Raw genomic sequence first — 11,142 nt, 5'->3', positions numbered from 1 at the left:
GACTGTTGCCGTGAAGACTTGCAGTGTTGAGTCCATTTCTATCTGCTGCTCTTTCCCAGCCGCAGACCCCTGCGTCCTTCCAGGAGGAGCTTGCATCCTCAAGCTCTAATGACCAGGAATGATGCTTGTTCGATACTGAACTGCATTTCCCAGAAACACGTGGGTTAGCACTAGCCAGCGTGGCCACGCTCACTTCCCTGAGCCTTCGAGCTGGACGGCAAGAGCAGGAGAATGTTGGCCCTGGGTCCTGAACTTTCTGAGGAGCAGTGGAACTTGTTACAGAACCTATGTTCAGGCTGCAGGTGAGCCGAACTTTCCAAGTCCAGCCACTCTCACCCTAAAACAAGAAGCACAGCGCGCATCTCTTCCTGCCCCATGGCCAAGTTCAGCCCACAGCACGCGCGGCAATGTGCGAGTGTGCCGTCATCAAGGCTTCCAGTTCAGTCTCAGTCGTTTTAAAGAATCTTGCCATCTTTAGTTCTTTAGCTTCCTTTTCTAATGAATGTGTGCCTTCACCCTCCTTTTGGAAGTAAACATGGTTTTGGAAGCTCGTCTTGCTTCTGTAACCCCCTATACCACAGGCTCTCATTATTTTCCCCACGATGATGCTTTTCTCACAATTTAGCTTCTACGGCAGTGATGGCGAACCTATGACACGCGTGTCAGAAGTGACACGCGAACTCATTTTTTTGGTTGATTTTTCTTTGTGAAATGGCATTTAAATATATAAAATAAATATCAAAAATATAAGTCTTTGTTTTACTATGGTTGCAAATATCAAAAAATTCCTGTATGTGACACGGCACCAGAGTTAAGTTAGGGTTTTTCAAAATGCTGACACGCCGAGCTCAAAAGGTTCGCCATCACTGTTCTATGGGCTTGATCGCCTGAACTTTTAACAAAATGTCTCTAATAGGAATGGGGTCACTGACATGGGTGGAATGTAGTTGTATGGTTCAATTATATTTGTGATTTTTTTAAAAAGGTTTACAAGGAAATATCTTCTTTGAAACCCCATTTAAACATTATCTGAAGGAAACTATAAATATGTGAAACTGTGAAATAAATGTAGCACATTAGCTACCCACCAAATCAAGTGGTCATCTATAGACTGATCTTCATTTATTGTAAGATCCTATTTGGAAAAGGTATACATCGTAGTACAAACTCAGTGGTTCACACCTTCTATTCTATCCTCATGTTCCCCACCCCAGACAGTACACACACACACACACACACACACACACACACACACATACATACATCTCCTGCCAAGGAAAATAACCATTGGTGACAGACAGTCAGTGCCCTTTTCGACCTCACTGCCCTGTAACACTTGCCTTGCAATTAGGCAACTGGGCCCAATGATACTGAAAGATCCAGTTCTCAGAAATTTCACAGATTTCCTTCCAAGCCTTCTTTATTGTTTTGAAACTACCTTCTATTTTTGTTAAATGAGATTTTTTATAGTTTGAGAATATACTTTGTAGGGAGGGGATATTATTGGATTTTGCATCTCTCTGAACTTGATGTGGGCTGTGATATTGGAGTTCCCAGTAAAAATTCCTAATATTCTACATCTGTCTCATGTATCCTACCTACCCAGTCAGTCCCAGGACTCGCTTTATTCAAAATACTTATTTCTAGGGTAAAAAACATTAAGCTAACCTCTTGATACAATGGGACTTCCCAAAATGATGAAACCGGGAAGCGTTGAGGATATTCTAAGGCATGGAACTATAATTTTTAATTACCTTGATATTAAAAATGTCAATATTCACAATATAGAAAGTTGTATATAAGTAGGAAGACATTCAATAACAAGTAAGTGACAAGTATATTTTAAGGGAAAGGCAGGGGAAATGGAGAAATGGGCAGATCAGAAAAGAGCTAGCAATCACAGTGGACCACCAGCTGAAAATGAGTAGGTGACACAGGGGAGTTCCACTAGGAGAAAAAGTACAGGGTGGGCTTTAGTGCCAGACAAGTAAGGGGACAATCGTAGTCAGGGAGAGCGTGACAACCAGGTTTGAGGCATGTTCCTTCTTCAATGGTGTGCATTACTCTTACACAGAAAGAGCAGTTCTTCTCGGCTGCTGGCCCATAGTCCATTTTGATCGGTCCAGAATACATTTACTGCCAGATATCTTTGCTTCTTAATATACATTTTTAAAATTGAGTCTTAAAAACTAAATAAACTTAAAAAAATAAAATTGAGTCTTAACAGACAGGGAATTATACCTCAATACTAGTATATAGTCAGTGTAATGTATGTGTTGTACCAAGGACCTTAACGAACAAAAGAACATTTGAATGCATGTCTCATGTTTCTGAATAATTAAAAAATATACATATATAATGGACATCATTTTAACAGTTTTTATAGAAAATTTAGACATAGAGGTCATACTGTAGCTTATTTGGGTTGAAACACATTGTGTCCAATTTTGACCATCATGCTTTCGAGAAGGATGTGCAAAAATTGGGAAAGAGTCCAAGAAAAATGACAGAAGCGATTAAAATAATGGAAAACGGGTCCAATAAGAAGATTTTGTGCCCTGAAAAGCAAGGCTAAGTGATAATGACTACCATTAAAAGGTTCCAGAAAGGTTTTGTACAAGGGACATGCTGTTCTTCTCTTCACTTGAATAAGTGAACTGAATAAAAGGAAACAGACAAATGAACTCAGAGCAAGTCTCGTTGTTTAGAAGGAAGAAAATGTGCAAGTCGAATAACGAAATGCAGTTCAATAATGAACTACTCAGATAAACTTCGAGTCTCCATCTGGAAATTCCCCATGAGGATACACAATCCTGTCTCCCCTTGATTTCGCCACCCGCATGCCTGAAAGCAGATGGCTCGATTCTGCCAGGCGACCTTGGGAGGCGTAGATGCAGGGAGACCCCTCTGGCTGCAGAAAATGAAAGTGTCATACCAAGTACTGCTAACGGAGAAATGGATGCCTACTGATATTCCTGGTGGCCCACAGGGTGGTGTTCCATAATTATGCCTTTTGGGGGGGACTTGAAGGGGAGTCACGTGACTCACAGCTTTCAGTGACTTGGGTGTGAAGTAGGCTTTGATCATGCCATCTCGTCACTTACAATTGTGCCTTTCCAGAAATCAGAGAAGACACAACCCCGTCTGGAAAACTGGAGAGGGAAACAGAACATAAAAAGTGAGTTAGCTGCTGCGTGTTGAGCCAGTGTCTCTGTGATCTGTGAGGACATCTGCGTCTGCAAGCTAGTTATCTCTTCTTCTCTAAGCTCCGACTAGAGCCAGGATCTAAATGGTCTTGGAGGGGTGGGTGGTCCATACCCTACATTCCTGGCCTGCTTCCTAAAGGGTGTCCCAAAATTCACGCAAGAAGTAATTTTGATAGAAAACACAGGTTTATAATTAAAAATTGTAAATTTTTTATTGATTCATAAAGTATATAGTGTACGGTTATGTATGGAATAGCATATCGGGTAAGTGCTATCGGGTAAACCCAAAGCCTCCATGGCTTTGCTGGCACATACACACTCTGTTCTTGAAATTTTCCATGACTGTTTTGTATAAATGTGGCTGAATTTCGATGAGGCTCATTTTCATCTTGATGGTTTGGTTAATCGACAAAATTGTTGCATTTGGGGTTCAGAAAATCCACGAGTGATTGTTGAGAAACAAATGCATACACAGCGTGTCACTGTTTGGTGTGGATTTTGGGCTGGAGGCATCATCGGACCATTCTTCTTCGAAAATGCGGCTGCTCAGGCAATAACAAAAGAGTGCGTATGTGCCAGCAAAGCTATGGAGGCCATTTACCCAATATGCTATTCCATACATAACCCTATGCTGTATACTTTATGAATCAATAAAAAATTCACAATTTTTAATTATAAACCTGTGTTTTCTATCAAAATTACTTCTTGCGTGAATTTTGGGACACCCTTTATTTACTAGTAAGACAAGGCATGAATTGTATTACAGTCCTCAAGCGATAGGATCTCAGACTTCATCACCTGAAGCTCCATTTTCATCTGGAGATTCAACCCACTTTCAACCAATACAGAAACTTGATTAATATACTGTGTAGAAAGAAGTTAACATAATAGGCCTGAGACTACTATCCTTAAAAATTCTGTTTGCAAGATGACCATCGCTGGCATCTGAGAATTAGGGTTTGGGGAGAGTTCCCAGTATTCCCTAATTTGTAAGAGTGGTGCCCTCAGCCTCAACTGTTTGTACAAACCATGTGGCTTATGCTGAACACCTGCTTTTCTTCTGGGAGTCTGGAATTCTGGCTCATGCTACGCAGAGGCAGCCTATATGAATCTCGGAAACTGAGTCTCTGATGAACTTACTGGTAGTTAACACTGACACATGTTGTCACAATTCCATATGGGAGGAATTAAGCACATCCTGGTGACTAGGGGAGGAGAAGACTCTTGGAGGCTGATGCCTGGTTTCCTCTGGACTTGACTCCATGTGCTGACTATACTTTGTGTACTTTGCTGTAGTGTATCACAGCCATGGGTGCCTCTATATGCTGAGTCCTGAGTCCTCCTAGAGATGCACTGAACCCGTGGGTGGTCTTGAGGACTTCTGATACACATCTTTGGACCAGTGGTTCCTAAACCTGGCTGAGTACAAGATTCACTGGGGGAGCTTTGCAGACAACAGATTTCAGAGCCTATGGACTTGCCCCAGATCTATGGACTCAAGATCTGTGTTTTTCAAAGCTCTCCAGATGTTTGTGATGTGAAATCAGATGGGAAGCCAGATGGCAAATGCCTTAGTGAAAGACAACAGGTGCAAGAAAGCTATATTTTCTAGGAAGAAAAATAAGAGAGTATGTCTGCCACATGGAAGGAAAGAGCCCAAATCAATGTGATATGATTATTGGGTGTGAATAATGCAGACAGCAGACAGAAAGCAAAGCTTTTCCTTTGTCGCATTGAACCTTTCATGTTAGTGCCAAGAAGGAACAGGACAGGGAATGACAAAAAGTCCCCCAATGAAGCCTGGAAGGTTTAGCCAGAATGTGAATTACATCATGTTTATTATCTACTAGAGGCCTGGTGCACGAAATTTGTGCACTCGGGGGATCCCTCAGCCCAACCTGCACCCTCTCGCAGTCCAGAAGCCCTCGGGGGATGTCCAACTGACATCCCCCCGGGGGGAGTGGGCCTAAGCAGTCAGTCAGACATCCTTAGTGCTGCTGTGGTTTCTGCCTGAGCAGTGCTCCTGCGTTGGGTGTCTGCCCCCTGATGGTCAGTGCACGTCACAGTGACTGCCATTTGGTTGATTTGCATATTTGCTTTTTATTATATAGGATGGATTAGGATATTCATTTAATTTCCAAATTTTAGAAGCAGTCATGAAGCTGACATTTTAGATTGAATACTTACATGGACATATTTAACAAACAAAAAATGTGGCTCTGTCGTCCTCGTTACATTCAGAAACGTGGCTTGATAATGAATAAAGTTGATTTTGATGAGGTTTCTTTTTTAGGGGAAGTAGGAAAGTATGTCCCTCATGGATTTTGCTTTTCAATAACACGTTATTGAACCAATTCACCAAAATGCATCTTGAAGAGTCGAAAAGCCTTCATTCATAAATCAAATCGTATCTATGAGTCAAAACAAAGGAAAAGGAAGAGGATGACAGTGGAAAGTGATAACCACAAATATCACCAATAAAAGTTAAACTCAGATGCCATGGCATTTAAAGCCACAAACCTTAGAAGGTAATAAGAAAGTGAATTTTCCGAATGTAAAGAAGTCCCAGGAGGAATCACCCCTTAAAAAGAAGATGAGGTGTACCTTTTCTGGGATTATATATTTCTCAAATCCTAACAAAACATTCTAATCCATCTCACAGAGGGATTCAAAGGTAAACTCTCAGTGAGGGAAGTAGAACTGTATTTTACCTGCTTCCATAGTAATTTAATGTAACTTATCTAGTTTCTTTTCCCACAAAGAATCCAATTGCATGTCCTTTCACACATATCCCACAAGGCCACTCCGGGTTAATTTGGTGTGCAAGCCCAGGAATGGGAGTCCAGAGATCTGCGCTCTGCCATTCACTTCTCTATGTGCCTGTTACAAATAAGTTAAATGGAGTGAAAATATTTGCCCTTCCTATCTTGCTGGTTTGTGACAGGGTTCAAAGCGAGATTGTAAATGTGGAAGTCGTTTGGAAATGTGCAACAGAAGCAGGACCTAATTCATTTGATACATGATGATGCACATATTACATCCCCTGGACAATGAGAATGTGGATGTAGCTGGAATAGCAGGAAGTCCCACCAGCTTAGGGACATCTTTGTCTCATTGAAGGATCAGAGCATCGCCGGGTGCATCCGAGATCAAACACGGACACAACCAGGACTGGAAGCCATGTCTCCTAAGCCAGCGTTGTCTTTGCTGATTCTGTTACCTCCTCAAATGATCCTGCTCGGCCTGTGCAACAGCAACCCTGCAAGATGACAGCACCTACAGGGGAACACAAGCTGCAGCCCCGTCAAGATGTAATGGCGTTATCTGTGGCCTGTGGCTTGAAGATCCCTCTCAATCCACCAGGATGCTAATACCCCCAGAAGTTCAAGGCAGAGGTATTGCTGGCATCTTTGCTACCAGTGCAGATCACTCTTCCCCCAGAAAGGACTTTTTAGAGCCATCGATTAGCATACAGGGCTCAGCCTTGCAGCCGTTCCTTCTAACAGCCCTTGCAGAGGAGTTTACAAAAGCTGGCATCCTGCCGCCAGAATGACCTCTGACCTCGCCAGCCGTGCCTGGAACACAGCGAGCAAGAAAATCCTATTTCGTTTCTGCAAAGGTGAAGGATCTCAGATCATGCAGCCTCACGGCACTACACAGGTGAGTTGCTTTAAAAAAAATGCATTTGTATGTGTAAGCACGGCCTTCCCTTGCAATGAATCTTTTGCATTTTTTAAAGGTGAGTTGTATGTTCTGACACTATAAATGGTAGGCAAGGTATTTCAGATGATCTCCCACTTGCTTGGTGTATTAACCAAGAGAGTACATTCAGGGCAATCAAGTTATATCTTTATCAGAGAAGCTTACAGTGCTTTCATAAGCACTGCTGGTGTGGCACTGTTGTCTGCTCAGAGTCTTATAATGTTTGCCAAATAGAACATAGGCTTAAAATAACCTGTATTCAGTCTTCTGGGCGGAAATATTAAAAACTAGAGGCCCGGTGCACAACATTCATACACTGGTGGTGGGGGGCGTTTCCCTCAGCCTGGCCTGCACCCTCTCGCAGTCCAGGATCCCTCAAGGAGTCCTTAGCTCTGCCATAGAGGCAGGAGAGGTTCCCGCCACCGCTGCTGGGCTCGCCAGCCATGAGCCCAGCTTCTGGCTGAGCACACTGACCACTAGGCAGCAGCTCCTGTGTTGAGCATCTGCCCTCTGGTGGTCAGTGCACATCATAGCGACCTGTGGTTCTGCCGTTCCGTTGATTTGCATATTAGGGTTTTATTGTATAGGATAATCACCACAATGCAGACCATTAGTGGTTTTCTCATTTTGCTTCCTCCCAGATATTTTATGTAGACTTGATGTTATGAGTCACATAAAAGAACATCAGTTCACAGTGTTTAAATGCTCATCTATAGCCACAGTTTATTAAGTGCCAATCATGTACCAAGCCTCTAGCCTACCCTGCCTTTCATCTGACAACAATGAGGTAGATGCTGTTAACCCATTTTGCAGATAAGATCACAATGATACAGGGACATTGCCTGGCTCAGGTTACACAGTTAGTAAGTAGCAAAGCTGAACCCAGATCTATTTGGTCTCAAGACCCATTCTGACTCCCTCTTCTTATTCTATTTTTTAAAATGAATTAATGGGGTGACATTGATTAATACAATTATATAGGTTTCAGGTGCACAATTCTATAACACATCTGTATATTGTAGTGTGTCACCACCTGAAGACAAATTTCCTTCCATCTGCCTCCTTATTATAAATAAGCAGTAGAAGTCTCCAGAACCTGGATAGGAATGAAACAAATGCAAACAGTAATGAGAACATGTCACCTTCCGACCTTGGAAATATCCACTGAACTTTCCATCTCCAAAGCCACGAACTCACAAGGAGATGAGAAGAAGCAAACTGACCCTGTGAGAAACCCAAGCAGTACGCTGGAGAGGTTAAGAGCTACGGCTTTGACCTCCGTCACCTTGGGTTGGAGCCCTGCCTCTGCCTCTTACTGGTTAGTTGTGCGACCCCACTTAACCTCTTTAAACCTTATATCCTTCACTGTAAAACAGGAAAACATCCTCATAGGCTTGAACAACACAAAGTGTGCAGTCTAGGTAACACCGGGCATATGGTTGCATGTTCAATAAGAGCTATTTTTATTGGAACTTTTGCCGTTAGGTTGCTGTATAAAAATAAAAGACACTATCGGTAAAAAGAAAAAAATCACAGTGTGTGGTTTAACTGGTTTTTGTTGGCACCTAATGGCTCTGCGCTTCTTGATTTAAGAGGACCTTAAGAACAAACAGTGGCTATAGGCTCTGGGTTTCTACTTTCCAGAGCAGAGGTTCTCGTTGGGACTTCGCTAACACTGAAGTCTAATCCGATGGCCCCGCGTAGAACCCCCTGGATTTCCCCGGCCTGTTTAAGTAGGCCAGTGCTGCTGAGAGTGTGAGGTGAGTTAGAGTGTCTAGAATTTCTAATTGATGTCAGTCCCCAAACCACACATCCCATCTTTTCTCACTTTTACATAATAAAATTATAGCTCTCATTCCCACCATTCCCAAACTCTTTTTTAAAAAAGTGCCTTATAGGATTACTGAAAATAAAGCAGCAGCCTGGCCCCACACAGAGCTGAGATGGGGACCATCTTCCAATAGGTCTCCTGCCCAAGAAACCCTCTCTACCAGACTTTCATTCAGTCTTGCCACTCATGGCTTAATCCAAGAGAAAATGTAGACATCCCCTTATCTTGTTACCCAGATAAAATGAATTAAAATATCTATAGTGCCCTGCACATAATGCCTAGCAAGATATAACCTGCTGGCATTATATTCCTTGAAACATCACTTTGGCTAGATGATTTGGGGATTAAAAAAAGGCATTTTGATCAAGTAACTTTGTGAGATACTGGATTAAATAAAGTTAAAGGGCTTTTTGATGCAGGACTTCTCAGCGCTTTTAAAATGCTGATGTATGTTATGAAGGTCTAAGAGGGGAGCATGATATACAGGGTTTCTCAAATGTATTTGATGATAGAATCTTTTTTGTGAGTAAACTATATTAGAGTATCTCATGGATATTCTCTGGAGCACACTTTGGGAAATACTATATTAGATTCTCTAGTAGCAAAATAGCAAGAGACAGACTTTGAAACTAAATATTTCCCATAATTATAGGTATTGAAGAAATACTGACCATAACAGGAAAGTAACTTTTTAAAGATCTTATTATTGAGATAAGATGCATGGGGAAAAGATGGAGCCTTAAACTTTTAGAGCCCAGCATTTCACCTGGGCCAAGGTCAGAGAGACCTGGAATGTCTGAGAGCAGACCCTGCCCGACGCCGGATGCAGCTTGTAGGAGAGTCCAGGCACAGGTCAAGGTCATGCTCCCCACTCCAGGGTTCAGACTTTGAAAAGAAATGCATTGTGTGTGGTGATGGGCAGTTATGCATTAGAGTCTGCCCTTCAAAGTGTCACAGATGGAGTGGCTTAAACAATAGCAATTTATTTTTCTATAATTGTGGAGGCTGGCTGTTCAAGATTAAGGTGACCGCAGGATTAGCTTCTTGAGTTCTCTCTCCTTGGCTTAGAGATAGCTGTCTTCTCCCCTGTCCTCACACAGACTTCCCTCTGGACCTGTCTGTGTTCTGCCCTCCTCTTCATGTAAGGACACCAGTCACTGCATTAGGGCCCACCCCAGTGACCTCACGTTAACTTAATCACCTCTTTAAAGACCCCATCTCCAAATACACTCCCACCCTGAGGTTCTGGGGGTTAGGACTTCAACATATGAATTTTAGGCAGAGATAAGGGACGACTCAATTCATCCCATATCACCAGGTATAACTTCTCACTGGCCTCCTGAAAAATGTGAGAAGTTACATGGGTCCTGCTCCATTTCCTGCATCACACACACACACACACACACTGAAGCCCTCTGCTAAGTTATCTATCACACTTGCTTCTTGCCCAATTTTTTCCAAACACTTTAGCTCTGATGCTGTCTTCCCCAAACCCAGAGAGCCGCTGTGACTCAGGCCCATTAGTGCCATCCAGTGGCCCTTTAAGAAGAGCTGCAGTGACATGGTGTTTCCCTGCTGATTCCCTGCGCCCACCCTTAAAGGGTCTTTGTACCTCCCTTCCCATCCGCCTTCTCTAGACCCAGTAACTTCCTTAGCTGCCAAGGGTCTCCCATAACCTTACAGGGACTTAAAACCTGGAAGCTAGGCCCAGGTGGCGTTAAAAGGGGCGTAGTCTTCCTTTACCACCGGGACACAGGACACTCAGGATTTGGTGACAGTTCACAGATCTGCGAACAGCACTAAGTTAGCAGAGGCCTCATTGCCTAGCGCAGCCAAGGCCATTGTCTTCGAATACCAAAGAATGGCTGTTGGCAGCTCACCTGGAGCTGGGACCTGGCTGGAGGTTATGGCAGGTGTTTGGTTTCTGAAATGGAAAGCAGGAGACTTTTTCCCTTTCTAACTACCTTGTCATGTGCTCGAAGTCATAAGGGGAAAGAAAAGTATGGAAAGTTGCTATTTTTTATGCCTGACCTTCCGATAGCCTATATGTTTTAGGGACAGATAACTTCCTAATGAGACTTTATAATAAAGCTTTCATTGCTTTGAGAAATATTAACTTGCCCAGTCTTTCCGGGTAGATCACACAGACCCTGCAGTTATAGCTACAATATCCCAAAGATTTAGCTTCTCGGTAATAATGGGGAAGAGCCTTCGCATTGCCACGGGCCAAAGCTATATTATCTGAAATGAAACCTCTCATAAATATCCAACTATGAAGTCGCTATCTATCAGCTGCTGTTCTATAAACAGGACAGAGCTACAGCTCCCTCTGCCAATATCAGAGCTGACACAGAGAGTGATTTTGTGTCCAGAGCTCACAAATTCAACGGGCTTTTTGCTCTG

This window comes from Myotis myotis, unplaced genomic scaffold, assembly GCF_014108235.1.
Source record: "Myotis myotis isolate mMyoMyo1 unplaced genomic scaffold, mMyoMyo1.p scaffold_m19_p_6, whole genome shotgun sequence".
NCBI lineage: Eukaryota > Metazoa > Chordata > Mammalia > Chiroptera > Vespertilionidae > Myotis > Myotis myotis.
Note: the sequence above shows the minus strand (reverse complement) of the source record.